Raw genomic sequence first — 6,822 nt, 5'->3', positions numbered from 1 at the left:
CTTATAAAGATTTCATGAGCAAAAAAAACCCACTTCCTTTGATGGCACTGGAGGTGTCATTTCCCTCACTCGATGGTTCGACAAAATCGAATCTATATTCAAAATTTGTGCTTGTTCGGAGTCCGATAAAGTAAAGTTCGCAGTCTGTACCTTCAATGATAAAGCCCTGACTTGGTGGAACGGCCGAGTCAAATCCCTAACCCTACCTGTAGCTAATGTTATGGGTTAGGAAGCCATGAAAGAACTCCTTCTGACTGAGTACTGCCATCGGGGTGAAATACAGAAGTTAGAGCACGAGCTCTGGAACCTAAAGATGAAGGGTTCCGATCTTACAGCGTACACCTCAAGGTTTGATGACCCGAAACTGCTCTGTCCGGGAATGGTTACCCTAGAGAGTAAGAAAATAGAAAGATTATTGGGGGCTAACCCAGCTAAGCAAGGGCCACGTCTTATCTGCACGGCCGGATACTTATGATAGTGCCAAAAGTTTAGCCCAGATCCTGATTGATCACAATGATGAAGTTGAGGAAACAACCGCCACTCCCGAACCGACCAAAACTAGTGGTGAAATGAGAAAGTCCTGGAAGAAGAAGAAAGGAAAACCTTCCCAAGGATCCTCAAAGAAACAGCAGACTGTAGCAGTCCATGCTGCTACTACCCCCGTTGCTGTTGCTTCTGTTGTCGGATCTACAGCTCAGACCCCTACTAGTAGATATGCTGGTAACCTTCCTCTGTGTGAAAAGTGCAAGTACCACCATAACCCTGGCCCCTACCGTGACCTAACATACACCAACTGTGGTAAAAAGGGTCACACGATCCGATTTTGCAAGGCACCAGCCCAATCTGCAAATCAATCTTCTGGAGCAGGTGTTGGTCAAACTTGCTATAATTGTGGAGAAGCTGGGCATTACAAGAGGAACTGCCCCAAGAAGGAGACAACTGATAATACCGGGAGAGTCCTAGCCATGGGACGGGAGGAGGCAGTCGCCGATCCCACTTTTGTTTCGGGTACTTTCCTCTCGACATCTCTTATGCTAGTATTCTTTTCGATTCGGGTGCTGAAAGGAGTTTTGTTAGTCATTCATTCAAACATAATCTAAAACCTAACCCCCAACCATTAACCAAAACATTTACTGTCGAGATGGCTAACAGTGAGAAATAATGCATTAGCGACATATTCATAGGTTGTACCCATACCCCGAACGATCATTCATTTCACATCGATCTTATGCCAGTCTCCATTTAGAGCTTTGATGTTATCATTGGCATGGATTGGTTGAGTCCCAATCATGCTGATATCCTTCGCTATGAAAAGGCCATCAGTCCCAATCTTCATACGGATCAAACTCTCATAATCTATGGCGATAAACTTAGCTCCAACCTTCGTATCATTTCCTGCATCAAAGCTTAGAAACTCCTGCGAAAGGAATGCCAAGCATTCCTAGCCCATGTCATTAACGAGAAACAGGAAATTAAAGACCTCGCAAGCATTCCCGAAGTTTGTTACTTTCCTGATGTCTTTCCAGAGGAGCTTCCAGGAATCCCTCTCGAACGTCAGGTCGAATTTCGTATTGACCTAATTCCTGGAGCTACCCCCGTAGCCAAGTCTCCATATCGCCTAGCTCTAACAAAAATGCAGGAGTTATCCAGCCAACTCAATGAGTTACTCAGTAAAGGGTTCATCAGACCGAGTTCCTCACCCTGGGGAGCTCCGGTTTTATTTGTAAAGAAGAAAGATGGATCCTTCCGGATGTGTATCGACTACCGTGAGCTGAACAAGTTGACCGTCAAGAACCGATATCCTCTACCACGAATAGATGACCTTTTCGATCAACATCTGGGAGCTAGCTATTTCTCAAAGATAGACCTTCGGTCAAGGTACCATCATGTAACAACCCGAAATTTCCGCATCATTTTAATGTAACCCTTTCGCACAACCGATCGTCGTTCCGATTTCCGATTTCCGATTTCTCCGTTTAATTAAGTCATTAATCAGGACACATTTAAAATGACTTAATGGGTGTCTTAATACATTTAGAAATCAATTTAACACCCAACTTTAGTGATCGGAATAATTCTAGAATTTACCGTATCGGGTTACGGTAACTCAATCGGGTACGACCAAATACCCCGTCTAACGCCGGTATCGGGTAGAATTCCACCGTGTCCAAAACTTAAACACTATATAAACGTGTTTAGGACTTCATTTGAAGCCTTTTGGCAAGTTTCTCATTAAAACTCTTACAACCTCTCTCCTCAAGCTAGAATTAAGGTCCAAATCACAAGTTTAAGGCTTCAAATCTTTAAGGTAACCTCCCTAACATGTTATTCAACACCTCTAGCCTTCAAATTGATGAAATAATTGAGTTTTAGGTCCAAGAACATGAGTTTACGGCCAAGGAACAAGCTTGGGCTGTAAACTCCATTTAATGGGGTTTTAAGCCCTTAAACTCCTTCCTAAACTCAATTGGACTTTAGATATGGCTATGGGACTTCAAGATATGGACTTAGGACATTTAAAACTATGATTTTGAGCCATATAAAGGAGTTTACGGCCAAGGTATAATCTTAGGCCGTAAACTCAAGTAAAAGGGGTTTTCATGCCCTAAAACCCTTCCAAATCACTCCTATGGCTTAGATATGAATTGTAGGACCTTGGTTTTAGCATTTGGACACTTGAAACATGAATTTTGTGGGACTTATGTGGGTTTACGGCCAAGGATAGTGCTTGGGCCGTAAACTCCCCAAAATGTGACATAAATCCAATTCTAAGGTGTTAGAAAGCCATCCAACACCACCAAAAGCCTTGGAATAAATCAAGGGACCAACCAAAAATGCTTTAAGGGTGTAAAACACATCATTTGTGGGACTTATAAGGGTTTACGGCCAAGGCTTGTTCTTGGGCCGTAAACTCCAAAACTTTTGGTGTTAGAATACAAACTAAACACCCCTAAAGCCTTTAGATGAATTTTAGAAGCCCTTCTATGCAAGTTTTAGACCTTGAAACACTTTGTATGACCCTACATTAGAGTTTACGGCCATGAGGAGGGTCTCATGGGCCGTAAACTCCATAACACCCCTCAAATGTCACATAAAAATCATTCTAGGTCTTGGAATAATCTCATGAATTACATGTGATTTGTTTTAACAACATTTGACACCCATTTCATGAGGATTAAGGAGTTTACGGCCAAGAGCCTATACTGGGCCGTAAACTCCCATAAAATAAGCATTTTGATGATTTGAATTCAGTCTAAGTGTTCCAAGACAATTTAGAAAATCCATTCTAGCAACCTCTAAGTCCATTTGAGCCCTAAAACACTCAAAACCACACCAACATGAGTTTACGGCCGTAAACTCATGTGTGAGTGTGTTTCATGGTTGTAAACTCATTTAAATGTTTACTTATGGAGAGTAAACTCATGTCCCAAGTCCTTAGTGCCATTACAAGTCCGAAGATGTCACCCGGGTCACTCCAAACGCTCGTTTTGAGGTGTTTAACCTCATCGGAGTGTAATGTTCCATATGATTAGTGAATGTATCTCTAATTGTATATATATGGACATTATATCATTTTACATAGGGTCATCGTGAGTAATCAAACCCCGAACCGACGTCTAGCATTCAAAACCGACACGTTTCCGAATCCGGTGAGTTCATACCCCTACCTTTTTTTTTCAATGTTTTGACTGTTTTCAGGGGGGAACACAAGCAAAGTACAAGGGAATTCTTGTACTCATAACATGTTTTCAAATGTGTGTTTCATACTCTTATGCTTTTATAACTGATGACTACATTTGATAACAGATCGAACATACAGATCACGTAACATATATTTGTGAAATAAGTCTTTAAACTAGTATGTCTTACATGTATTTCACAAATGGTTTTCCACATTTATCAGTTAAAAGCATGACATTAAAACATTTGAATATAATACCTGTACACTGTTTTGTCCTCGGTAATACTCCATGCACATACGCGAGTGGAGGACTTTCATATTATTACTAGTAAATTTGTTATTCCGGTACGATTGGAGACACGTCCTCGGAGAACACTCCACCTGGATTACGCGAGTGGAGGACTACACCCATAACCAGAATCTTTGGTATTTAGAGAGCGTGACTTGAGTGTATAGATCTATACGGGGCTGACTACTCCACACCTGGCTGCTAGCTACAGCCGAACCGAAATGGTTCAAGGGTGACGAAAGTCATAAGTATGTGGACGACTTATTGCCACATGTGGACTACTTATTGCCACAGGTTTCAGTCTATTGTATGGTTATGGAACTCGCAATTAGGATAACAGAGATTTACTTATAGTAATAAGGGATTTCTTTATACATCGTTTACATCTTTTACATCTTTTACTTACTATAACTAACATTCAGGAAGGTACGGGACCTTCCTAGGAAAAACATGGAATCTAATCACGATTACATCTTTTACATCTTTCACATCGTTTACATAAGATACATACATGCAGGAAAGCATGGGGCTTTCCTGGGTAACATTTACATAACTAGAAAGAGTCACAGAATGGATAACATTACATCTTTTACAATTTGTAACATACAATAAGGAAAGTATGGGACTTTCCTGGTAACACATGTTAAGTAGACAGAACAGTTTCTTGGTGTACATAACATTTCAGAAACAGAAAGGAAACCGATACATTTTCGTAAAACAAAACTGCTTATGAACTCACCAGCTTTATGTTGACTTTCAAACCGCTTGTGTTCTCAGGTCAGCGTTAGAACAGGTACCCAAAGATCCTTTTGTATGAAGACGGTGTACATGAAGACCCGTTACATTTTGTCTATATATACTATATATCACATCTGTACAAACTTTACTTTTGAAACAACTGTAAAACTGTTATTATGTAATGTAATGCTTGTTTTACTTTGCTTACTATGTACATTGGATTTGATACTCAACACAGTAGTCAACCCCGGAAATGTATTCCGCCTTCGGTTTTCGGGGTGTGACAGATTGGTATCAGAGCCCTTGTTTATAGTGAATAAAGTATACCAAACCTTACATGGTATAAAACTATAAACACTAAAGGGCCTAAGTGCTCTGAATTAAAAGTATTTTCAAAATATAAGTATTTTCAAAAGTATACAAGTATACCGAACCGTCGCCATCCGTAGCCACAAGTAGAACGGAACATAAGTAAATGGGTGTTGTGTACTACGGTTAAACCTGGGCAGTTATGTAGTCGTGTCTAGGGTAAATATAGCCTGGCCAACTATATTCATTCGAGACACGGCCAACATGTGCTTAGGAGTGACTGTGGTATGTGACATGCCTAAAACTTACCTTAATATCCCAAACATCGAATCATTGTCGTAAACAACTCATGAAATACTATGGGAGTATTTCTCGACCTCGATCCTCTGTAATAATCCTCATTCGAGTAGTTCTCTGTGATCACTCTTAGCGATAAATTATCTGTTCGATAACTCTTTCCTACTTTATCGCTTACTCGAATCATATAACTGTCATATCTATCGATTCAATGTAGAGGACTTACCATCCTCTCTTTCTTGATCTTATTAGATCAAGATGTCTCCCCGAAAGAGACCTAGCTCAAAGAACAACGACAATCCTTCTTCGCCGCCACCTCCTCCCCAGTTTGACTTAGCATCAGTTCAGACAATGATGACAGCTGCAATGGTAGTAGCTATGTCACAAATGAACCCTAGTGGTTCAGGTGGTGGTACTCAATCTCAAAACCCTGAGGGTAGCCAGGGACACCAAAGAGGGGGTTCCTACAAGGATTTTATGAATGCGAAACCAACATCTTTTAATGGCACTGGAGGTGTCATTTCCTTATCTCGATGGTTCGAGAAAATCGAGTCCATCTTTGAAATCTGTGCTTGTGCGGAATCTGATAAAGTCAAGTTTGCAGCCTGTACCTTCGCGGATAAAGCTTTGACTTGGTGGAATGGCCGAGTCAAATCTCTGACCTTACCCACAGCCAATGCCATGGGCTGGGAAGCCATGAAGGAACTTCTCATTGCTGAGTATTGCCCCCGTGGTGAAATGCAGAAATTAGAGCACGAGCTCTGGAACCTGAAGATGAAAGGTTCCGACATTGCTGCATATACTTCCCGATTTGATGATCTCGCACTTCTTTGCCCGGGGTTAGTCACTCCTGAAAACAAAAAGATTGAAAGGTTCGTTTGGGGATTATCTCAACCAATAAAGAGTCATGTTCTGGCTGCTCGTCCGGATACATACGATAGTGCCAAGACCTTAGCACAAATTCTGATTGATCACAACGACGATGTCAAGGAAATCACTACCACTTCTGAGCCGACTCAAAGGAGCGGTGAAAAGAGGAAATTCTGGAAAAAGAAGAAAGGTCAATTTTCTCAGGGATCATCTAAGAAACAACAGACGGTAGCAGTCCATGCTGCTACTACTACTCCTGTGGTTGCTATTTCTGCCATGGGATCCACTGCCTCAACTCCTACCAGTAAATATGCTGGTAACCTTCCTCAATGTGACAAGTGTAAATACCATCATCATCCTGGTCCCTGTCGAGAATTGTCTTTCACCAACTGTGGTAAGAAAGGGCACACAGTTCGGTATTGCAGAACCCCTACTCAATCAGCTAACCAATCACCGGGAGCAGGTGTTAGTCAAGCCTGCTACAACTGTGGCGAAGTTGGGCACTTTAAAAGGGATTGTCCCAAGAAGTCGACTGCTGGTAACACTGGAAGGGTCCTAACAATGGGACGGGAGGAAGCAGTTGCTGATCCCACTGTTGTTTCGGGTACGTTCCTTCTCGACAACTCATATGCTAGTA

Source organism: Lactuca saligna, chromosome 4 (assembly GCF_052625555.1).
Source record: "Lactuca saligna cultivar CGN05327 chromosome 4, ASM5262555v1, whole genome shotgun sequence".
Lineage (NCBI taxonomy): Eukaryota > Viridiplantae > Streptophyta > Magnoliopsida > Asterales > Asteraceae > Lactuca > Lactuca saligna.
The sequence above is the reverse complement of the archived record's forward strand: the minus strand, read 5'-3'. Positions refer to the sequence as shown.